Source organism: Mus caroli, unplaced genomic scaffold (assembly GCF_978045245.1).
Source record: "Mus caroli unplaced genomic scaffold, Mus_caroli_1 scaffold_17, whole genome shotgun sequence".
Taxonomy (NCBI): Eukaryota; Metazoa; Chordata; class Mammalia; order Rodentia; family Muridae; genus Mus; species Mus caroli.
The window spans coordinates 35,768,019-35,793,454 of NW_028227272.1; the positions used below are offsets into that span (position 1 = coordinate 35,768,019).

The window sequence follows — 25,436 nt, forward strand, 5'->3', positions numbered from 1 at the left end:
CTCCCTTTGTGTGGGTCCCATCAATAGACTTCAGCTTGGTGGGCTTTTGTGACAAGTCCCTTTACCTGCTAAGCCATCTCACCAGCCCTAACATTCTATTTTAAAGTTATGTCAATTCGGCAAAATAATTCATGCGTGAAGTAGAATTTGCATTTGTCAAGTAAAGATCTTTAAGTTTGTATTATTTCATTATTCTAAATTTTTGGCTTAAGTAGAGACACTGTAAGTAGTACCACCCTACCCCACGTTCAGCTTCTCCTCTCTGTTTATAATCATTGTGCTAGTTTGGCTAATTTCACAATCATTATTTGAGTGAATACTATGTAGAAACAGGGATTCACAGAGCATACCTGCAGTCAAGTCCGGCTGTTAATGTCAGGAAGAATGAGCATATAGTTATAACAAGTCCACATGAATCAGGCTGTAAACTTAGGTCTTCGAATCATAGCCAAAGAGAATGCAAAACTTATTACAGATGTCATGTCTACTTATCATTCAATTACTAGTAAAAATATACCATTATGTTCATGTTATCTAGGCATGTGTTATTAAAATTCATGGGCCTTAAAAATGCTAACCTAGTTTTAACATAGGAGTAGCAATTCCATTACTAGGTATGTCCATGCAAGAGAGATAAAACCAACATTCAGGGCAATGGGTAGAGTGCTTGCCTAGGAAGGATAAGGCTGCAGATTTGATCCCTAGCTCCCTAGGACTCCATAAAAACTCAAACAAAAGAAAACCAACCGCTCATACAAAATATCATCATAAATGTTAATAGCAAAAGTAGAAAACCTCAAATGTTCATCAGATGATAAACGAATTACCTCTGATATAGCCACACAGTAGAATAGAACTTGCTATAAAAAAAGACTTAAGATTCAATGCTTAGACACAAATGGATTTTGAAAATATTATGTCATGTGCAAGAAGTTACATCTAAAATATCGCATACCGTATAATGTCATCCAAGTGACATGCCCAGAGTAGGGAAATCTACAGAGATAGAGAGTATATCGGTAGCCACCTAGGGCTGGAAAGAGTACATAGAAAGTCAGGAATGGAGTCTCTGTGAGGGTCAGGAAAACGTTCTGAAATGGCCCACAGTTGGGGCCTGTACGGCTAAAGACTACTACCATGTCCACTTTAAAAGGGTGCGTGATATAGTTATGTACATTACACCCAACAAAACTTCTTTTAAAAGCAACAGTCGTTAATGAGGCAACTGTTTGAAGTTGAGACTAACAAAGTATTTTGGAGACAGGAAACAGTTTATCACAGTCATTGTTGATTAGGGGTGCATGGTGACTAAGGAAAGTGGAGCCTATCCCAGCTGTTTGCACTGTCATATTCAATTTCCTTACAGACAAGTATGTATTTAGTTCAGGTGTGTGGGAGGCTCTCCCCATCAGTCACATCTTGAACTACATAATCTTCACATCCCGCCTAATGAGGGGATGATAGAGAAATTATTCACATAAATGGAATGGAAAAAAAAATGAGTGCCTGTCTGGAAGTGGGGGGCGGGGGGTTGTCAAGAGCAGGTGAATCTTCTGTTGCTGTTTTATCTAGAGCCACTGTTTGTAAATGCACTTAACCTAGGATCTTGCTCTCTTGGCCAGCCTGTGAGCCTTGTGCCCAGGACCTGGGAACAGTATGCTGGAAGGAATACTTGCAGTTCTTCCCAGGTCCAAAGCAGTCAGGGCTCCCATTTCCGTAACCATAGAGATCATGCGCCAGAACTCTCTCACCCTTGGACCACAGCCAATGCTCTTCCTTCAGAATCTGGAGCCCCACTGCAGTACCACTGCTGTGGCGTGCTGTGGGGGTCCATGAGTCTTCCTTCGTAAGCCCTCTTCCTCTGGATTCCCTCGTCCCAAACTCACCTGCCCTACCCAGGAAGGCCATACTTCCTTGGAGTCTCCCAACTCTACCTTATTCTGGCCATCCATCCACTCCCCCAACACCATTGGCCCAGAGGAGTATATTTCTCTACCCTAGGGATCCAGATTCGGGGTTCTTAGAAACCTTACGTTCTTCTGGGCAATGTCACAAATGGTGGCCAGTTCCTATGCTATCATAAGCACTATTATGGTTTTGTTTTGTTTTGATTTGTTTTGTTTTGTTTTTGAGAAATGTCTCATTCAATCCCAGGCTGGCTTTATAGCTGAGGATGACATTAAACTTCTGACCCTACTACCCCATACTCTGAGATGCTCGGTTTATAAGAATGCACCACCGTGCTGGGTTTTATGTGGAGCTGGGGACCACACTCAGGATTTCATTGCATGCTGGGTAAATACTCTACCAACTGAACTACAGCTCCAACCCTAAATGCTATTTTAAGAGTTTTCACATACATTGTCATCTATGATTCTTGTAAATTTTGGAAGCTAGACATGATCTCTAGTTTGAAAAGTCTCAGAGGCTAACTGGCTGGTCTCGAGTCACACGGTGGCTCACTGGAAGAACTGTGACAGACACTCATAGTTTCTGCTTCCTGTTCCAGTTTAATGTTGCACAGAGGGGCAAACCTCAGTAAAATTATAGACTCCATGAACTATTGTGAGCCAGGCTTGGAGTCTAACCACTACTTTAGATTTTTTTGTTTTTAGTTTTAAACCATGGGAAAATGCATTTCAAATCCCAGCAATCACCATACAAATGTTCTTCTAAAGCAAAAGTCTTACTGAAAGGTTGATTTTTTTTTAAAGATTTTATTTATTTATTTATTTATTCATTTATTCATTTATTCATAATATGTAAGTACACTGTTGGCGTCCCCAGACACTCCAGAAGAGGGAGTCAGATTTCGTTACAGATGGTTGTGAGCCACCATGCGGTCGCTGGGATCTGAACTCCAGACCTTCGGAAGAGCAGTCGGGCGCTCCCACCCACTGAGCCATCTCACCAGCCCCCGAAAGGTTGATTTTTATTAATTCCATTAGCACACTGGTTAGGGCCCAAAAGGGAGGAGTGGAAAACAAAGGTCCATTACTCATTCGATGCTTCTTCTAATTATTTTTTAAAGCTGGGCAGTGGTGGCACACACCCTTAATCCCAGCACTCAGGAGGCAGAGGCAGGTGGATCTCTGTGAGTCTGAGGCCAGTCTGTTCAAATGAGGGAGTTCCAGGACAGCCAGGGCTACACAGAGAAATCCTGTCTCAAACAAACAAACAAACAAACAAACAAACACACAAATAAAAATTACTTTTTTATTTAAGTGAAAAAATTTTTATAGCATATGATTTCTCTTGTTGTTTGGGTTATCTCAGTGTCGGAGAAGTAATAGGTCCTTGATCAATATTTATTGACTCCATTTAAAAATACATTTTAAGGATGGCTGAGATGGCTCAGCAGGTAAAAGGTGCTGGCTACTAAGCCTGATGACACAGTTTGATCTCTGGGATCCACATAGTGGAAGAGGAGGATGAAGCAGGAACCACATACTAACATGATGAAAGGAGAAAACAGATTCCTTCAAGATGTCCTCTGGCTGTGCCACTATGGCCTGCACACACACACACACACACACGCACACACACACACACACAGAAATCAAAATGTAACACAATTATATTCGTTTTACTGGAAATACAGTTTTTGTGCATATTTATGAGGCCCACTGTGACATTTCCACGTAATCGGTAGTCATTCAAGTATCAGGCATATCTGGCACTCTGAATATATTCATTTTTATGTTAGGAACATTCAAAATCATTATCAAGAAAGTTACTTAATTTCTCAGAGCCCTTGTTTCCTCTGTAGAGGAATACAGGCAACACTACTAAAAGATTACTGTAAGAGTTACACAAATAATGTATGCCTGTAGGAAGAAGCATTGTATCTGGTCTAGGAGTGAATGTGTATCTTGGCTTGGGGTGAATGTGGAATACTGCTGTTGTTTAGAACAGGAGATCAACCTAGTTGACTTGAAAACATCTGCTTAGAAGTATAGCCTGGACCACTCCCCCAGTGGCCAGTCTTTGTTTGCCTGCAGTGTTGTGGGGGGTTGTTATGAGGCCTCCTTTTCATTCTGAGTGCTCCCCAATATGGTGGCAAGCTATATGGTCACCCTACCTAGAGATGGGTGGCTGGCAGGTCTCAAGAGTTGCGACTTTCAAAGGGCCAGCACAGTTCCGAGGACAGCTCTCTTAAGCACAGGAATAGCTAGCCTTTGTCAAGAGTATCGTCACAAATGGTGCTAGCACAGTTCTGAGGACAGCTCTCTTAAGCACAGGAATAGCTAGCCTTTGTCAAGAGTATCGTCACTGACCTGAGAGCTACTGTTTGGATGTTTCCAGAAGCAATGCCTCGGTTCCTGTTGAGAGTCTGAAGCCAGGACAGAGCTTGCCAGGGCCTAGGGAGCCCAGCCAAAGGAACCAGCAGTCACACATTTTCTGGTCAGACAGAAGCCCTGTCAAGGGGCCAGGCCACAAGGGCAGGGTGGGGGCTGGAGAGGGGGCCAAGACAGCAAGCCAAACAGGAGGTGAAGGGGAGCCAGGAGACAAGGTTTCAGGGACACTAGTAAGGGGGACTAGCAAGATGCCGGAAGGGCAATGGGTTTTGCTAGCCTGGGGCATCAGTCACTCCTCTGGGGCCTGGCTCCATCCTTCCTCATGTTTAAAAGGACAGAGGCATTGTCTAGCACATATCCGGGTACACCCTCTCTGCTGCTGTGCCCATGTGCCAGGGTTGAGCAGTGACTCTGTTAGGGCTAACAGGGAGCAAGAACCAAATGGTCGTTTAAACCTCCTCCAGCATGGCTTTCTTCCATCTGAGCCAGCACTGCGTTCCGTAAACATCATGGGAGGACTAAATAATGAGTCACCTCTCATAGGTGACGCTCAGTGGTCAAAGCCTCACTGAAGAGCCATGGTGTAGGAGAGCAAGGAACAGGGGCCGGCAGGCAGAGCAAGGTCCCATCAGCTTGTGCATCTTCCTGACTGAATCCTTAGTCAACCCGCATCACCCTTGTGGTCATTTCCTCATCTGCTAAGCCAGATGTTCACTGTCCTGAACATAGGGAGAGCTCAAAAGAAGATGCAAGCCCCAAAGACTGGGGCTGCCACCCAGTGCCCCCCCACAGGCAACCAGCAAAGGATCAGTCCTTTCTGAACTAAAGTTATCACTCATTGTAAGACAAAAGCCCAGAAAGAAAATGATATTGTGCTTCTAAAAAAAGAATGTAATCCAGCTAAATAGGACACACAGATTCTAGTATTTCTGAGTGAGAATGACTCAAAATGCCATGAAATTATCTCTTTAAATTGTGGGTAGCACGTTCATGGGGGTTGCTAACTCTGGCTTGTTCTGGAAATTCAAAACAGAAGCTCCACAAACATGTGGAGCTATTGCTCCAGAGTATAATATTAATATTTTGTGTGGGAGTGTGTAGTTGTATGCAGTTTGTACACACACATGTGCAGGTACACCGACTATGCATAAGAGTGCAGAGGTCAGAGGTCAACATTGGATGTCTTCCTCGACTGCTCCACTGTTTAAAAGGATTTTTTTTTAGTTTTTTTTTTTTTAATGTATGAGTGTTCTGTATTTTATATGTATGAGTATGTCACCACATGCACACACAGTGCCCACAGAGGCCAGAAGAGAGTATTGGATCCCCTGGAACTGGAACAGATGGTTATGGGCCTTCGTGTGGATCCTGGGACTCGAACATGGGTCCTCTACAAGAGCAACAAGTGCTCTCAACTGCTGAAACATCTCTCCAGCCCCTCTTTTTTTTTTTTTTTTTTGAGACAGAGTCTCTCACTAAACCTGAGCTAGGCGATTTGGATAGATTGGCTGTCCATAAAGATCACAGGGGCTCCATCTTCTCTATTTCCCCAGAGCTGCATTACAGATTCAAGCCACCGTACCCAGCTTGTATGTGGGTTGCTGGAGATCTGACCTCAGGTCCTCAGGCTTACACAGTGCAGCCTCTCCCCAGTCAATAGGACATTAGTATTAGTGGAAACTCAGAGTCTCCTTTGGAGAAGAAAGGAAAATCTCCTTTGAATCAGAACACCAGGGTATGTTGTTTTGGGTCATGGGTTTCCAATATGTTGACCAAACAGTGTCTTTGATCAGGGCATTATAGTGTTACACAGAAATCCCTCTGAGCCCTGCAATCTGCTGAGCCTGGCTCTTATCCAAGCTGGCCCTGGCTGATTCTGTAAAACCTTAGGCAAGTGCCACTCATGCCCCGTGTCCTCATGTGGAGAATAGAGACATCTGTGTCCACCAATTAGGTTAAAGGAAGCAACATCTGCTTGCTTTCTATGATACAGAAGGGACAGGAGTCAATGCAGGTTCTCATCAACCTAGTGGAAGGGACTTGAACTCTTTTCTAGCATTTCCGGGAACTCAGAGACCAAGACCAGGACAATTGTCTACTACTCCTCAGGGTGAGCAGCTGGGCTGAAACAGCTAAAACAGCTAACACAGTCAGTCCACATCAATAGAAACACGGGGTCTGAAACGTGTGTGCGTGCATGTGTGTGTGTGTGTATGTGTGTGTGCGCGTGCAAGTGTGTGTAATGCCTGCACACTCCCTTCCACTGCTTTAGGAAGCTTTTATAATAATGAGAATCAATAAGGGGCCAGATTGTTTAAAACTGTGGCTCTCAACCTTCCAATTGCTATCAACCTTTAACATAGTACCTTATGTTGTGGTGACCCCCAACCATAAAATTACTTTCATTCCTTTTCATAACAGCAATTTCACTATTGTTATGAATTATAATATAAATATCTGATGCAGGACATCTGATATGTGACCCCTGTGAAAGGACTGTACAACCCCAAAGAGGTCACACACACAACCCACAGGTTGAGAGCCACCAATGTAGAGACTGTCTAGTGTAGAGAAGGTTTAAAGACACTGGGAAATTTAGCCTGGAAAAGAGAATTCTGGATTCAAAGTGCTGTTTTCAAGTATTTGAGGGTTTCAAGTAGAACTAGGTGAATCTATAGTCTCCTTGACTCCATAGATCAAAAGAGAGCTTACAGACAGACTTAGGGAAGCTGCTGTTTTGGCTCAGTCAAGTGGCACTGCTACGAGGGCACAGGTTACACTAAGTTACTCAGCATCCTGTCTCTACATGTGAAGAGCTGATCGAAGCTGTTCCCCATCCACCCCCACCCCAACCCCCGACTCCAGAAATTTTCCCAGAGTCAGCTCCCCTATAAGGTGTCTTTAGAGCCAATTAACCCTTACTAGGACTCTCCTACAATCCTGTGAAAATTGGCCCCTGTTCTATCCTATTCTATAAATACCAAGTTTTTCAAAATGGTTGTTCAAGGTGAATATCCCTGAGCAGTGTTGGTAGATTCTGACACCTCAGATAACTGTCATTAGTATAGAATTAATATTTATGAGTTCCTGGGAGTTGCCTACCCTCCACGGAGTCAGAGTCCTGCTCATTCACTGTTTTGTCTAAAATGGGAATACTTTATTTAACATGTAAAACCTTTAAGTAGTTAACATCACTTTGCTTAACTCCTTCCATTTTTCGTCTTCTCTCTTATCTTTCTGAAGTTCGGAGCACACCTGGGCAGATGTGAGCACTGTCCACGGACATAGGGATCTACCATAGACAGAAACAGTAAAGGACTTATTTTGGTTGTCGTTTCCCCACAAACACAACAGTGAGTGATACATCGGCTATCTCATGTCAAGCATGAAGCCCTGCAGAAATGTGACTGAGGGCAGACACAGTGTCCCATTATCCAGCACTGGGACCCTGGGGCGGCTCCAGGACCCCGTGGTCTAGCTTGTTTGGTTAGGAGCAGACTATTAGAAGTGGCCATTTGAAACATGTCAGCAGTTTCAGAGTCGCACCCAATGACATTTTAATCTGAAAAATTATAAACAACTGCACTCCTCCCACCCCCATGCCACCTCCCAAGGAATGCTCAGTGGGGTGGATGTGAGGGAGCCATTGATAAAGATGGCAGCTTTCAGGGCCCCAGCCGGGAGAGCGTTTGACAGCTGAGATTACTTTTAATGCTTTCAAAGGCACACACTCCACAGACCTGTTGACACACAGGCCACAGATCTGTTACACATAACGTGCACACAGCACACACATTTAGGGACGATTTCTTCTAAGTGTGTGAAAGATAAAAACATCCAGAAGCCAGAGCCCTTCTTCCAGAGCATAGCTATTTTGTACAAGGGTGGTAATCGGCGATTGTCTCCATCTTTATCTTTTTACAGATAGGGAAGCTAGGGTTCCAAGAGAGGGAGGTGACTTACTTAGTATCATCGGACAATTATGCTTTTAGAATCCCGGATTCTGACTACAGTTTATTATGTGATCATAGAAAATAAATATCTGTATGAAACAGCAATGAAACAACCCTAAAGCCAGCCAGGAGGCTGGTGCCTGGGACAAACTGGTCCATCTCTCAGAAGAAGGCAGGTGGTACCCCAATGCACCCCGTTTTCCAACCACAGCAACACACACGATAGGGTGCTCAGAGTGGACCAGGCAATAGCCTTGGTCCTTCCCATGAAGCCAGTAGGCTTATCGGCTCACAAGGAGTCAAATGGCTTATACTATCTTTCACCTCTCTGGAATCTCTGGATCCTCTAACCATAAGAAGTTGCACAAGAGAAGAAACAAAGGAACCCATCTCTTCATTTTCTCCGAGTGAACCCTTTCCCTTTGAGCATTGCTTGTTCCTTTCCCTCATCACAGCACTGGCTGGAGCCACGAGATCAGTTGGAATAATCTTATAATGGAAGTATCTACCGCCCCAGCTGATGAGGATCTGAAGCAACTGGTTCATAGAGTCACAGACGACGGCGGAAAAGCCGCCCGGCAAAGACACAGCCCCATTCTCTTCTCCGCTCTAACTGGTCAGTGTCTGCCTGTTTTACCCAGACAGGGTCTTCATTTACCCCGTTCTTCAGCACTAGGGAGGCCTTGCACAATGACGCTTGGACGGTTGCTCCAGTGAGGGCGCTGTGCATGGACGCCTCTCCATCCGCTCATGTTCAGTTCCAGAACAGTCTGTCCTTTCATGGCGCTGAGGAATGAGCGCCAGCTCTGTGCGCCCGGCATGCAGGGCATCCTCTGTCTGAGAGCCAAGGCCTGTTCCCAAGTTCCTCGATGGTAGCCATGGATACGGCTGCATGGGGGTGGGAGGCCTGTGAGAGGCCTTTGTCTCTGGAGACTCTGCGGAGGGAGGCCACGGACAGCTGGCTTCTGGGCCCACCAAAGAGAGGAAAGGGATGGTAAGAGACCGGGCCAGGTGTGGATCCACTGCAGAAAGCATCCCAAACTTCTCAGCTCCCTTCTAACCCTGTTGCGTGTTGCACGACAAGTGTTTGTGCTTCTGGTCCTGAAGCTGTACATAGGCAACCTGTGGTGACTTGATGCAGTGGCTGGGTTGGCATGTGGCTTGGTGGAGTAGGGGAGACAGAAAGACAAGCTTGGAAACTGTCACTATGACCTAAGGGACAACGGAGTGACAGGGCCCAAATGTCTAGTTTCAGGGATTCTCCTAGGACTGTGCACTGTAGGCTCACACTTGCTTGTCTGAAGGATACTTTAGACCCCTTCCTAAGTACATGATCATGTTTTAAGGTCCCAGCACATGTGATTTAATTACCCGATAGCATGTTCTTGGATTGATAACAATGGTTATTATCTCCCAGGGCATCTGCTTAAATCACCCATCCATTGTATATCAGTTATTGCTTATATGGCTTCATATCTCCCTGACAGCAATCTTAGAGTGGGTATTATTATTTCCTTTAATCAATCAGAACAGCAGCATTTCTTCTTCTCTTCTTCCACTCTGGGTCCTCTGTTTCCAAAGCTTGTAATTCATTATATGCGTTCAGGTTGAAACTGTCCTTGTGTACCTTTAATTGTCACAAAACGGGTATTCAACTTTTGTCACCACCTTGTCATCTCCGAGGGTATAAATGAATCTCTGAAAGGTGATAGCAAGAACACAATATGCAGAATGAGATGTGGCTGGCAAGGATATTGATCCATATCAGGCTGCATTACCAGAAATACAGGGTCTAAACCGACCTAAGTGGAGTACCCTGTACCATCCCCGTACCTCAGACTGCTTTTCTGGGCGACACTATTAAAGAGCGGTACAGACGACCGGGCATTGCAGAGGAGTCGGAAATGTCAAAGGGTCATCTGACTTTGACCAAAAAACCAGTGCAGAATAAAAAACAAACAAACAATCAAACAAACCCAAACAAAGTGGAAACCTTTTCTATGCTGAAAAACCCGAGGAACTGGGGTCAATTGGCTTTGAGAAGAGTCTGGATGCCCTGGCTGACTGTGTGGCTGAGGGGTCTGGTAGGGAGGAAAGGGGGAGCTTCCGTGTTTGAAACACTGTGGCAAGAATGAGGTTCTCCAGTGTGGTAGGTTGAATACTCTGGAGCCATCTAAGGGTATCTCGACCTGTTCAACAGAGGGAAGGCCTTGCTAGTATTTGGAGCTGTTCATGAGGGAGCAGTCAGCTTTGTGGGGGAGGCAGGTAAGCAGAGGCAGGAATGGATGGTGTGTGAGAGTCAAGGACTTCCAACCAGCAGCACGCACAGTCCATCGCTAACTTCCCATGAGAAACGCCCCTCCCTTTCCATTGTCTTTCCCCTAAGGTCTCCTTTGACTATAACCTGCTGTCTTTGGTGGCCCTTACCCTTTTCTCTTCATTTGAGACGTAATTATATTCTAAACCATTTTAGTACTACTCAGTGATGAGGTTTGTGAGACTTTCCTGGAGTGATTCTAAGTAGCAAGGCTCTTTGATTATGCATTGGGCTTCTAACACAGAACATTTAAGAGCAAATCTCCACCCCACGGAGAAGGCAATTTATTTTTATGCACTTGCTATTTCAAGTGTTCCTCCCTAATGACCAAATCCTGTCTTAATTTCCTCTTCTTGGATGGAACAGTTGCAAAATGGACTGTCTTGGACTCTTGTGTCCATGAATGTTGAATTTGCTTGTGCTGACACCAAATGTATATTTATATACAGATTGAACACTACCAGAAAAATTCTCCCTCATTCATGGGATGGAGCTGCATTTAATGGAGGAGACAGACATTGCGTAAGATGCTGAGGTGAATATACCCAAGGTAGAACATAGAGCTGTTGATAACAAGCTCCAGAGGGAAGATTCCAGCAGGGAGACGTGGGTGGGAGGAAGGGAGGAAGAGAAAGAGGATTATGTCACTTAATTGTGGTGGGTAAGTCCCTAGAGATCGTATTTAAATAGTCAGAACCCCTCCAGGAGGTGATAGGCTTAGCACGCCCCAGCATACATACACCCGGCGGGGGGCGAGGGCCTGGGGTGGCAGCAGAAACAAAGCACAGCCACCAGGTTCTGAAGCCCTGCTGAGTGCTTAGCACCAAGTACCACAAACAGCACTGAAACACCCGCCCCTGAACACCAGGCCCTTGAGGAGGAAAGAACACATCTGTACCCCAAACAATAGGTGCTTTACTGCCAAGGGCTAAATCAGGTAGACCAGATCACTTTATTTATGCCTGAGCAGCCATTGTCTCGTGAACCCCTCCTTGCAAGTCCCCACCCCTCTGGACTCTGACGATACCACCTAGTCTAGAATGTTCTGCATCAGATCTCCGGCACCCTGTGAAGTCTACCCAAATTCTTCCTTCTTTGCTGACCACACAGCACCCAGTGTTTTATTCCCCCCACCCCAGACTTTAGGAGCCAGTGGCCCTCACTCTGTCTACAGAACCAGAACTCAAGTTGTAACGCATCCACAAATGATCAGATGTGCTGTGAAGTCCAAGAAGCTCTGCACACAACATCAAATGTCACAGACCCTGTAATGGCCCAGGGAAACCTTCAAAATTCCAACGTCTTCTTCCACTTTCTAAGATTCCAATTTAGTCAGTCTGGGTGAAACTGGGCAACGAGGTGTTTTTTTTCCCCCCACAAAACTTTCCAGGTGATTTCAAACTACAAGCACAGTTTGAGACTGACCTGAAGCTCCGGTTCCCTTAGAGTCTCCGAACCTATGTTTCCCTAGGCTGTCAAGCAGCCTGTCCTAAAGCCGTGTCATTTACTCTTGCCCTGAGTCAGAGTCTTAGGCATATGGCACCAGAAGCTGTCTTCCCCTCCACCCATCCTCCTCTGGTTGGAGGCTCTGAGATTGGTCTCATAGAAGCCTTCACAGAATGAAGACTAGCAGCAGTGGCCAGAAGGAGGAGGTAGAGCCACGGCTGGTGGTAAGGTCTCTGACCAAGTCATTTAAATATCTTCACTGTAAAAGGGACCAGCAGGGTCTTTCCAGTCCATGTCTTCAACATGGGGCCTTGGGAAGAGCAGCAGCAACCGTATATGAATACATTATTTATTTTTACTAGTAGACAGTTAATAGACATGGAAGCTTGGGTGGATTCTTGGTCAATGGTCCTAAGATACTTGTGAAATGTAAAACCATTCAAGATCCTACCCTATAGGTATAAGCAAGAATTTTAGGCAAAATACTATTGTAGCATCCAAAGAGGAAGTGTATACACATGTGGTTTCCATATTGGCATGGGTGTGGCCACTCAATAGTCACGATTTTGCCCGCTCATTATTAGTTGGAAGTGATTGTGTGACCTGAGAGTGATTTGAATTAGCACCAAACACAAGGGGAGTGTCTAGCCATATTAACCAAGGAGGCCCAGTTTACCAGGGCACCGTAGCAGCTCTCGCCCTGGCCACAGCTGAACAGGGGTGGTCCTGACTGCTTACCCACATCACCTGTTTTTTTCCTTTTAAGGAAATGCACAGCAATCACAGGTTATCATTCCAGGATCTGCTAACTGAAAGCCCGAAAGACCCTGGCTTACTCAAAGAACGATTTCAATTTTATTTAAAAGCAGTAGTCCATTAACTATTACCTCTCAAAGCTGAGGATATAATTTAGTGGTGGAGTCCCTTTGCCAGCCTGAGGGTCTGGAATCAGTCCTTGGGAAGAGCAGCAGCAACAGAAGAAAAAAAATCAGTGCTGTATACCAGAGGTTAGGATAACTATAATTGAACTACTCTATTCTAGACTGGACCTTCCTGAATGGGTTTTTTTTTTTTTCCCTAAGAAACTTTTACTTGACTCCAGATATATAAAACAGGCATGTAAACTAAGCATCAATTGCTAATTTAAAAATATTTATTGGGTATACAAATAATCTCACCACTTACTGGGAGCAAACTTGCCTGCTAATCAGACACCATGCTTGTTTTTACAGGAAAATTTAAATCTTGGCTGAATATTTAATGCTGCTGGATACAGAGCCTCTCCAATGGTTTTTCAAGTTGGTCAGTATTTGATTTCTTTCTTTCTTTTTTTTGTTTTTATTTTTTGCTTTTTGTTTTTTGAGACAGGGTTTCTCTGTGTAGCCTTGGCTGTCCTGGAACTCACTTTGTAGACCAGGCTGGCCTCGAACTCAGAAATCCGCCTGTCTCTGCCTCCGGAATGCTGGAATTAAAGGCGTGCGCCACCACTGCCCCGCTGGTATTTGATTTCTTAATCACCAGTGCTGAGAATGGTGTTTTGTAAATACTTAGTTAAGAATAGCAGAGGTATCTTATAGGTTCATTTAAGAAGTTATTAGAAATTCTGTCCTAATCTAAGCAAAACATTCCTTCATAATTTTTGTATAAAATGCAAGCCAGTAATTTGACTTTTTTTTTTAAATTAAGCATTTTGACAAGGTATGCAAGGATATACTGATACTTCCATACTGAGGAATGATGGTAGGAAAATATTAAAAATAGTTAAAAAAAAAAAAGCCAGGCAGTGGTAGCGCACGCCTTTAATCCCAGCACTTGGGAGGCAGAGGCAGGTGGATTTCTGAGTTTGAGGCCAGCCTGGTCTATAGAGTGAGTTCCAGGACAGCCAGAGCTATATAGAGAAACCCTTAAAAAAAAAAGAAAGAAAGAAAGAAAGAAAGAAAGAAAGAAAAAGAGAAAGAAAGAAAAAAGAAAGGAAGGAAGAAAGAAAGGAAGGAAGGAAGGAAGGAAGGAAGGAAGAAAGAAAGAAAGAAAGAAAGAAAGAAAGAAAGAAAGAAAGAAAGAAAGAAAGAAAGAGAAAATAGTAAAAAAAAAAAAAAAAAAAAACAAACCCAAAACAAACCACTTTGTTTCTGGTAATTAAACCATTATATTTCTGTCTGAGCCGAAGACTGTGTTGTGTATGGTTAAAAACACTGTAATTCACCACATACAATATTCTGGAATCTGAGGTGAAGTGTTCGAGTTTCTTTGTTGGTTCTGACTGATGTGGCTGTCCCTGGGTAAGCATTGCAGAACCAAGGCTGTAATGACATCCCATGAAGTGACACTTGTGCTACCAGAAACACCTCGGTCTCGGTTACAAGTTTGACTTTGAGTTGAGTTCTGCTTGCTGTGTGTTCAGAAACTGTTCGATGTTGTCAGTTTCTGCACCCCCCTCCCCCACCAGTTATGTGACTCCGTTCTAAGAATCTATGACCTAGACCAAAGAATTGAGAAAGCATAGAAAGTTTCCCCTGCCCACATAGGAACCAGATGGTGAATGAGGCAACTCAAACTTTTTTTTTTTTTTAATTTCATAAATCAAGTTTAAAATGTTTGGGGGGAATCCACGTAAGATAAGACTGCTAAAGCTTTTTTTTTTTTTTTTTTTGAGAAAGCAATTAACTAATAATAATGACAATGACCGCCACTTCACATCAGAATGGGCAGCTTAAGAGCTGCTTTGTATGGAAGGGTAACCCTAACCTAACATTGGTTACAGTCAGGTAAGCACTCATTGCTCTATACTGCCTATAGGTCTGCGTTTCAGAGCCATTATTCAAAAGTCCAGGAAGGGCTGGACTGAAAACATGTGCTATCCTATAGATAGCACCGGGGCTGAAGCTGAAGCTGTATTCTAAAAAACGGGAAACTGAAAGGGCAGAGTGTTGCACACTACAGCAGTAATTTCGTTTAGGATTACCCTCAGATACAGACAACAGGATGCTAGGGTTTGGGCCGAAGAGACTGCGGGATGGCAGTTATTGAGCCCCACCCACTGAAACCTGAAACAGAGAAATCCCAGCAGCAGAGCCCTCCTGCTCACTTTTCTTTGGTTCATGAGCCCGATGTCTCACTTTCTTCCAAAACCCAGGAGGGAAGAGGAAGGGGAAACGGCTTACAGCCTGAACATAAACTAGAAGTGCAGTTTCCATTCAAGGAAGGGCGGAGGAGACAGACTCTGAGGTCGAACACTTTCACAATGAAAAGAATCGTCACCCCAAGTGCCAGGAAACATTGCCTGGCACAGACATGTGGCAGGGAGGCTGACACTAACGGGGTCCTCCCCGGGCTGTGCTAGCTCACTGCCTGGGCCCCAGCCTCAGCTCCAGAGGCCGCCTCAGTGGTTTCTTTTGGTTTTCCTCCTGCAGTTCACTCTATGTCCCATGAGGCAGCTAAACAATTTCCTTAAATTATGATGCATCCTCTCTCTGTCAGGCAGGTTTCTCCTTTCCTTGAATGTGAGGTGGGGATGGCAGATCAAACCAACCAACCAAATCGAGAAGTCCTATGTGTTTGAAGTGCAGCTCTTGCTAAGGAGTTGCGGGCCATGACAGGCTGAGGGGCCAACAGCCCCAGGCTCTGCAGGTTGCAGGGCCTCCCCTTGCTGATGACCCAGAAGCAGGGAATGGGATGCTCAGCCCAGGACGGCCCTTCTGCCTCAGCCACTTCAGCCACTTCTCCACCAGAAACCGTTTTTTTTGTCTTAATCATGGGCCTTTCCATGGCCGTTAGGGATGGTTCGGCTGAGCAGTGGTGGGGACAAAGATGAGATGCTAGATGCCACCTGGCATAAGGAGACTTCCACAACTAACCTTTGAGTGCAAATGGGGCAGTATGGGAGCTAGGCGTGGGAGAGCAAAGGCATCCAAAGCTCACCTACCAGGCAAAGCTAGTTCATTAAAGAAGCCTTGACGGATTTCTGAGTTCAAGGCCAGCCTGGTCTACAGAGTGAGTTCCAGGACAGCCAGGGCTACATAGAGAAACCCTGTCTCGAAAAACCAAAAAAAAAAAAAAATATATATATATATATATATATATCAATATATATATATTTATATCAATATATATATATATTGATATAAAACAATCCGAGGGCCATTTGCACCTTGTATACCCTCAGTTATCTCTAAGACAAATGCTGTTACCTCACTGCAGAGACAGGAAAAAATATAAATTCTGGTCTTTGGCCCCATCTTCCTAGTCCCAGACCCCTTATGTCCCATAAGACATAAGACAAAGGATTATCTCTGTCAGTGACCACTACAGCCCCTCCTCCCACCATGTGCCCTTTTCATGTTAGAACTCTTTCACCCATAACCAAGAAAATTAAGATTAGTAATATAACTTTAAATCCAGTAATTTTGCTTGGGATAGTCTATTCTAAAGAATTATTATAACAAAAGAGCCACATATAAAATATTTGCTGTGGCCTTATTTATGATATTAAAACAATTACGAGTGAAATATCTAATAACAGGGAGAAACATTAATTATATTATATATAATATTACAAGGCCTTAATGTTATATGTAGGACTCAACAACAACAAAAAGACTTAGGCCATATTGAAAATAATGTAGATTCAGAATAATGTTATATTTTGTTATATACCACAGACACAATATATAGAATGCACACATAAACAGGAATAGAAAGAACCATCCCACATTATACTTATAAGTGATATACTTATATACTCAAAATTTTCCTTCCTATGACATGTTTTTTAAGCTTTTTACATTCAGGATAAGCATGTGTTAATTAAAATAGGAAAGCATGATTTAAAAAAATTTAAACACACAGTTGAAATCACTGCTGAAAGGGAACCTTATTAACCCTTGGGGGAAAATGAACTTGTCCTTGGGCAATTTTTATATTAATTAAACATTTCTGTATAGCCTAAAAGAGTACATAGTCATTAAGAAGGGCATGCGAGGCATAAATGAAAGGCTGTGTCACAGTATGCCAAGTATGGGAGAGCATTTGGGATTTAAACACATAAACAGGAAATTATGAGACTCTAGCAGATTCCTCATCAGCAAGGACGCACTGATTCATGCACAGAGGAGACTGGAATGGAATTTTTAATGACAAAGAATACATCACAAAAGTGACTTAAGGAAGGAAGAAAGGTCATGCTGAGCAAAAAGATAGTATGGGAAAAAATTTGGAAAAAAAATCAGAATATTTCTAAGACGTCAGCAGGGATCTATCTATCTCTGCTTCTCCAGTGTAGTGTTCAAAGACGTAGTACCTGTCGTTTTACAGGACTGCTGGGGATCTGAACCCAGGTACTTGGCCTCCCCCAGCGAGCACATTACCAACTTAACTATTTGCCCAACCCAAGATTCAAGTATTTTTATCTCAACCTAAGCAAGGTGATGGCTATGCCCTCTGGAGGTTGGAAAAGGCAGACCAACCAAGTGGTCGCCCATATTTAGGGCCTACTCCTATTCCAAAGGGAGAGGAAGGAGAAACCGGGAAGGCCTGGATGTCTGCACACCAAGGAGCAGCCGGAGTAAATACTGCTTACTACATTTCCCCTTGTTTAGGAACTGTCTCAGCTTTTGTGAAGCTTTGATGTTGTACGGAGAAGGGAGCATGTCCTTCAAGTAGCCTAACATCACAAAGAACAATCCAGAAAATCTGTGCAGCATACACTGCATACTCAAAGACTAAGCTCTTGGATTCTCTGGGCCGTACATGTAGAGTTTACCAGGCCATAGACAGAGCTCTCTTTTACGTTTTAAGAACTCTCAGTGGGTTCAATTCTCCTCCCTTAGCTCTCCTGGGTGAGAGAAGCTGTCCTTGGGCAATTTCCCCATTAATTAAACAATTCTATATCATTTAAACGATCACACCAAAGAAGGACATCCCAGTCTTGACTTCCCCCCTTACAGTGATTTCATCAAGCACGGGCCGGCCGGCCGTTCCTCTTCTCCCTTCCTCTCTCCCTCCCCACGCGTGCGTGCGTGCAGGTGATGCGGATGTGCATATATGTAGGATGAAAGGTGCAACCTTCCTTTATCACTTTGCCTCTTCCAGCTACTAAAAGCTACTCTGCTTTCAGGGATAAAGCGGAAGGGTTCACGGGGTTGCGGCTAAAACCGATTCTTCTCAGCTGTCTGCTCCGTTCTCCTCATCCTGATACATGACGCATGCTGTTTTACAGTCACAGAAGAGGTGACATGGGGTAGCAGGAGTCATCCACAGTTTTTATACGTTTGAAAGGAAAGGGTACAGATACAGGAGCCAGGAGGTAGCCCTACTAGGAAAAATTCTACAAACACTTGTCTTGTTATTGGCTATGACTTTGTATCGGTGCTGCGATGTAAGACAGAGACTGTCTCGTCTGCTATCCAGCCGCTCAAGGAATTTGGAGAAATGCTGCTTCCTTAAGACACCTTCTGACGCTGCAGTGCGCAGTGATTTCTTAACAACAGCCAGGAAAACATGTGGAAGGGTGGGTGGTACAGGAATCAGTGTAAATGATCAGTTTTTTGTTTAACATCCAAATACCAACTTGACCATGGTCATTTGGACCTAACAAAGCTAAAGAATTTTCTGACTTGGTCCTAAAACAAACAAATCTACAATGAATTCTCTGATGATCACCTTTTGAAAATATGGGATGAAGTCGAGGCGTCAGGGGCAGGAATGGGGCGGGGGGGGCGGGGCTAGGGGTGCTTTTATCTTAGGACACCATAGCAGAAGAACAATCTCTGTGGTTGGTGTCTTGTTCTGTCTGGGAATACATTTGAGTTCAGCTGTGGAATTCTCTCTAGTCAAACATCTGCTCCCCAGTTGTTAAAGTTTGTTTGATATTAGCCCAAAGGCGGCAGCACAAGGGAAGAATTTTTAACAATGAGTCCCGAGATAGATTAGACCAGCGGTAATGCTTATTTTGAAAAGGCATTTTAGGGGTGGGGGAAGGGTACCATCTGACCTGAATGTAAAAAAAAAAAAATACCAAGTCACTAGAGCAAGGGATGGATGTCCATCTGTCACTGGAGCAAGGGATAGATGTCTGTCGCTGGAATGTAGTTTACCTTGTTTGCATCATTTCTCACATTTTTCCTCCAGAAATTCCTTATTGAAATCTTGCTCTTATGATATATTAGTGGGCCCACTTTTTTGAATGTTTGGAAAATTTAATGAATTTTTAACTCAGAAGTTTGAGATTTGTTTTTCAGTGTCGTTTCAGTCATGTACAAGAATCAAAAGCTTCTAGAAACAACTCCCTCCCCACCCCAGAAAAAAAATCAATCTCATAATTTTGGGTTAAATGCTGGACTCTTTAAAAACTTGTAAATTTCACTTAGCCAAGAAGAGGGAGAAAGCTACCACCTCTTCAGCTCCAAGAAGCTGAGCGGAATTATTTGGTAAGAAAACAAGAGACTTCCTTAAATACCTATGATAATATTCAAGGCAAACCAAGCTGATCTTTGATTTCAGAGTACAGTTTCACGTAACTAAAAATTCAAATTATTGGATGACATTTCCAAGAAATAGTAGAGTTCAACCCTTTGCTCAATAATGCTATCTTTAAAAGTATTCCTTTATATGCCCAAGGGCTCTAATGAAGATATTTTAGATCTTGATTTTTTTTTTGGGCGGGGGGGGGGGGGGGGGAGAGCAGGGTTTCTCTGTGTAGCCCTGGCTGTCCTGGAACTCACTCTGTAGACCAGGTTGGCCTCGAACTCAGAAAATCGCCTGCCTCTGCCTCCCAAGTGCTGGGATTAAAGGCATGCACCCCCCCCCCCCGCAACTTTTTTTTTTTTTTTTTAATCCATTGAGACCTAGCATTTAAAACTGTAGAAATGTCTGGGTTTAGTTGCAGAGCAGAACAGAGTATGCAAGCAAGCAAGCAAGCAAGCAAGCAAGCAAGCGAGAAAGAAAGAAAGAAAGAAAGAAAGAAAGAAAGAAGAAAGAAAGAAAGAAAGAAAGAAAGAAAAGGAAGAGAGAGAGAGAGAGAGAGAGAGAGAGAGAGGAGAAGGGAGGGGAGTGAGGGAGGGAAAGTAGATTGAGAAAGGAAGAGAGCCTAATCCCTCACACTTTTCAAAGAACAGTGGGTAAAATGTTGGCAGCCTTGACCTGGGGAAGTGGTGTTTCCTCCGTAAACTGTAGCCCCATCTAATGCAGGATCTAAGCTGTCCTCAAAACATCCCTGTGAGGTCTACCATGTGCATGGGCATGCATGCATGTCCATGTGTGTAGGTGGAGGCCAGATGACAACCTCAGGTGGCTTTCTTTCCTTCCTTCCTTCCTTCCTTCCTTCCTTCCTTCCTTCCTTCCTTCCTTCCTTCCTTCCTTCCTCCCTCCCTTCTCTTTCTTTCTTTCTTTCTTTCTTTCTTTCTTTCTTTCTTTCTTTCTTTCTTTCTTTCTTTCTTTCTTTCTTTCTTTCTTTCTTTCTCTCTTTTTTCCTTCCTTCCTTCCTTCCTTCCTTTCCTTCTCTCTCTCTCTCTCTCTCTCTCTCTCTCTCTCTCTCTCTCCCTCTCTTCCTCTCTCCCTCCCTCCCTCCCTTCCTCCCCCCCCCCTTTCATGTGTAGCTCTAGCTGTCCTGGAACTCACTGTATAGACCAGGCTGGACTTGAACTCAGAGATCTGTCTACCTCTGCTTCCCGAGTGCTGGGGTTAAAGCCGTGCACTGCCATAACCCAGCTCAGGTGGTGTTTCTATGGAGCTGTAGACTGTGTTGGTTTTTTTTTTTTGGTTTTTGCTTTGTTTGTTTGTTTGTTTTTCATTTTTGGCAACATAAAATATATGAGTTTATATATAAAAAACAGACATGACCTAAAAGTTATTTATCTAAATTATTTTTAAATGTATGTAAAATTGCAAAGTAACACAATTTTTCACCAAAGATACTTGATATACTATCCAATGATAGGAAAAAAACAAATGTCTGTTCACTTCTGTCTATTTTAAAGTCACCGTATTGAATGATACATCATGAAATCAATGGTTGTGCATCTAGGGAATTTCCCAACGGAGATCTCTTCCACTGGTGTGTATATTTTAATTTGTCTCATGTGGGTATCTCTTCCATTCTGATGTTTGGCTAGAACAGCAATCTGTATCATGAATGTGCGAGTTGGCTTCTTATGATTGTCAGTTAAAGGAACGTGAATCCAGCCACTTGGTTTCACCAATTCAAGTTGCCAGATTTCTTGAAGGTTGTGAAAATTATTTCCTACTCTGACTGAGATTTTGCTTGGAGTGTAGATTTCATCAGACTTATAGTCTGCATAAATACATAATGTCTTCACTGTTGTTTTTCTTCTGAATTGGATGTTCACTAAATGAGGCTGAGAGCCATCAGATTGCCACTAAGTTTCTAGATTGTCATCCCGTAGTTGATCCACTCCAAACCCTGGTTTGCAGGAAGAGAGTGACCAAACAGCCTGAGACCCAATTTCCCTGACTGTTGCTGTCCTCTCCAACTGCTTAGGATCAGCACCAGGAGGTGTCTTGTTTGGTGTGGTCATTTTTAAATTATTCTATGGAGAGACAAGAAATATACATTCTACCATGTCATGACAATCCTTCTGGCTCACCACAATTCCGGTTCTCAGCTAGACTGTGTTTTTTAAGACAGGGTTTATCACTGGGATCTAGAGCTCACTAAGTAGGCTCAGTTGACTAGAGGGAGCCCGAGGGATCCACTTGTCTCTGCCTCCCCAGTGCTGGGATTACAAGCATGTACCACTACATCTGTTTGGTTGTTTTTTTTAGATCTTCATTGCTTGCACAGCAAGGACTTTACTAACTGGATCATTTCCCCAGTCCCCCAAGCAAACATAATAATCCTCATTTTACACATAAAGAAACGAAAGTTTAGCCAGATGTTGGGGTGGATACTTACAATCTCAGCACTCTGGAGGTCAAGGCAGGGGTTCAAGGCCATCCTAGAATACATAGACTCTGTCTAAAACCTAACCAAAAGTAAAAATAAGACTCAACACACACACACACACACACACACACACACACACACACACACACACACACACACACACAATGAAAGAAATAGAAAAAAATGTAAGTGGTGTTTAGAGAAGAATCTTGCTATATATCACATTGACTGCCTTTAACAAGGGCAGGACTCCCATGCTGCTAACTTCTTCCAGTATTCTAAAGTTACTTTGATTTGCCTGTATCTGTTTTCAATTTCTATTTTTTCCTGTCCCCTTTCCTTTCCCCCTGTCCTTTCTTAGTCTTCCTTTTCCTCTCATATTCATTGTGACATATCTTTGGTGACTAGAGTTATTCTGTGTTACTAATGCTCATATAAGAGACACTTCTCTTTCTAGGGCCTGATGGAACGGTCTTCTAATCCCAGATACTCCAGAGGCTGATACAGAAGGAGCACATCGTGTTCAAAGCCATGGCAGGCTACAGAGTGAGTTCAGGGCAAGCCTAGGAAACTTAGGATATGTCTCAAATTAAAAATAAACATCACGAGAGGGCTGGGGATGTAGCGCAGTGGCCAAGATGTGCACAGCTTGGGTTCCATTTCCAGTACCAGGGGAAATAGGAGATGGGGGCGAGGGGAACATAAAGGAATAATAATACTTGTGGAAGTGTGGCATCGGAGACATGGCTCAGTGGCTAAGTGATACTGCTTTCGCAGAAGGTACAACTTCTGCTCCCAGCATCTATGTTAACTGGCTCACAATTTCCTGTCACCTCTGCTCCAGAGGATCTGTCACCTCTGACCTCCAGAGGTACTTGCACGTATGAGCACGTACCTTGACACAGACAGACAGACAGACAGACAGACAGACAGACAGACAGACACACACACACACACACACACACACACACACTTAAAAACAATAAAAGTAAAATGAATAATGCCAGCTCGAGGACTCTGCCTTATTTCTTTACTGTTTCCACTGAAAATAAAATTTCTATTTTATTCATCCCAGTACAAGCTATCACATTACAGACAAACTGTGTGCAGTTTGTTTGCTTGTTTGGGTTTGACAAATCATTGATTCTGTGTCTCTGGAAGAGAAGTTCCAGGGTGTGAGCCTGAGGGTGGCAGAGCCCCCAGAAGGAATTGCTGAGGAGATGATCAGAGGAAAACCCGGAAGGACTGGGAGCTGAGTGGCTATCTGGGGAGGTGACCTTCACGCAGGAAGAAGTTTTACTTCTGATTTGCATGCAGTGAGCTCCAACTCTTCTAACAAAAAAGCATGTAATACTTTGTTTAGATAAATGTTTTCCAAAGACTAAATCAAAGAACACTGACAAGCAGGGCTGCCTGGCCAAAGTGGGCTGAGGAGCCCCAAGCCCTCCCCTCAGGCCTCTCTAGTGGCCCAGCTTACCTCAGAAATAAAATTACTTGTCCTTAATATCCCTTAACATAAACAGGCAAAACCAATTTCTTAAGATTAGAGTAGGGCCCCACAGCAACTATTCCCTCCAAGCCCCTAACTCAAGCCCACTGCAAGTCAGGGGTTGCCAAGCTGAAGGGCTGCAGGCCAAGAATTCCACACTTTCTTGGAAACGTCATTACTTCTCTTCAGAGCTGAGTCTACTCTAACCAGAACAAGGGGTGTGAAAATAGAAGGGCTTGGCTTCCTAGCGAAATGGCTGGTGGGGTATTGGGTTGCTGTGAGCTGTATTACGTTTATCCAGTCTTAAAATAACATTGCTGCATGGAGAAAATTACTCCACCAAACATCCCCTCCGCACTGCAACTGAAGAAACTGTGCGAGTTTCATATTCCTTTAGCAACTCAAGATTTTTGGAGATGTGGTATTTATTTTTTTGTGCCTTTGTCTTGCCAGATCCTGTGGCCGACCACGGCAAGCTATCGTTATCTCCTTTTCTAGAGGAGGAAGCTGAGGTACAGGGAGGGGACCCTTCCAAATCATGGGACTAGTATACAGGTGTTCTGGTTCCTACAAGGGCTTTAAATGCACACACGACATAGATAGACTTTACAGCCTCCTGGGAGAGGGAATCTAGGGCACGGCTTTGGTATTGACAGCTCTGTGTCCTTGGGGAACAGATGTCCTCTTTGTATACCGAGTCTAATAACTACCTACCTCACCTACTTTGTTGAAGTTTGAAGAACAAATGAAATTCAGAGCAAGTACTTTAGCATATGCAAAAGGCCTCTTCTTCTGTTTTTCCTACTCCAACATGTCAGCCTGGTCTCCAGCCGTCTACTAACTCGGACATCCTTTTGACAAATCAAATCAGCTCCGTCCTACACTCTGTAGGTATTGTGCAAGTCTCTCACTAATGTTAGGAGGTGGCTGCTGGCCAGAGCAGCCAGCTAACCAGGCTTTTGTACAGCAACCACCTCAAACCAAAGCTCTATTCCTTGTTAGGGATTTCAGGGTGTTGGGCCAAATGATCTGAATCTGCTCTACCCTGAGTCCTGAGCAGCGGCTCTAGGGACTATGAGTCAGGCCTGGTGCCTCAGGATAGGACAGGCAGGAGGGATGCCTGGTCTCTGTGGAGTCATCCCAGGCCAGGACCTCGTCTGTGCAACTTGAACTTGGCACGCGAACCTGAGAGGATCTGTTCTCTGCGGCTAAGTCAGAGGGACCTGACTTTGTAGAGTCAAATGGAAATTTAATAGTTTTTTTTTTTTAAATAGGAGTTCAAAATTGGACTGTGGCTTTTTATAGACAAGGGCTTCCCTTGAGGAGTGTCGCTACAGATGGTGAAATTTTGGAATAAAGGAAGCTGTGCTAATTCTGGGTTGGGCGATGGCTCACTGAGTAAGAGTGCCATACAGATAGAGCCTGAGTTGAGAACCCTAGTGTCTCTGCCTAAGGAGCTAAGCATGGTAGCTGTGGGGAGATGATAGTGACGATAGGAAGACTGATGGGGCTCGCTGGCTGCCCACCCAGCTGAAAAATAGCCAGCTCCAGCTTCACTGAGAGGTCCCAGCCCAGGGGAATAAGGATAGCAGAGGACACCCAGTGAATGTCCTTCTCTGGCCTCCACAAACATGCGCACATATGCCTGAGCACACACATACACAACACACATTTAGTTTCATGTTGAACTACCTTAGGGGACTAGGTGTGCTTTGATACAATGAAAACAACATTTATTGCATTTTCAAACTCTAAGCATTATGGATGCTCCCTGGTAAAGCGGCAACAGCAAATTCAGGGAACAGGCAAACACATCCGTGTATTCAGGAGAGAGAGGCATCTATCAGAAGGAAGGCATTGGTATTGTGTATGTAGATTTCCTTATGTTTTTGGTAAAAATGCAATTACATTATGTAGGGGGCTTGTAAGCTTTTATTTTTTTAAACCCTAGTATGTTTTGGATATATTTCGGTTCCATTAATATTATGACATTCCTTTTAACCTGCTAAATTAAAAAAGGGCCATTTTTCTCAAG

General features: G+C 43.8%; 1 protein-coding gene and 1 pseudogene across 1 annotated transcript in view; both read right to left on the bottom strand.

Moving 5' to 3' along the window:
- Arhgap31 (Rho GTPase activating protein 31) overlaps nucleotides 1-25,436 on the bottom strand; it is a 114,986-nt gene that overhangs the window by 66,323 nt on the left and 23,227 nt on the right. The window lies entirely within an intron of this gene.
- Nucleotides 20,752-21,617, bottom strand: LOC110311620 (anaphase-promoting complex subunit 10 pseudogene; annotated as a pseudogene).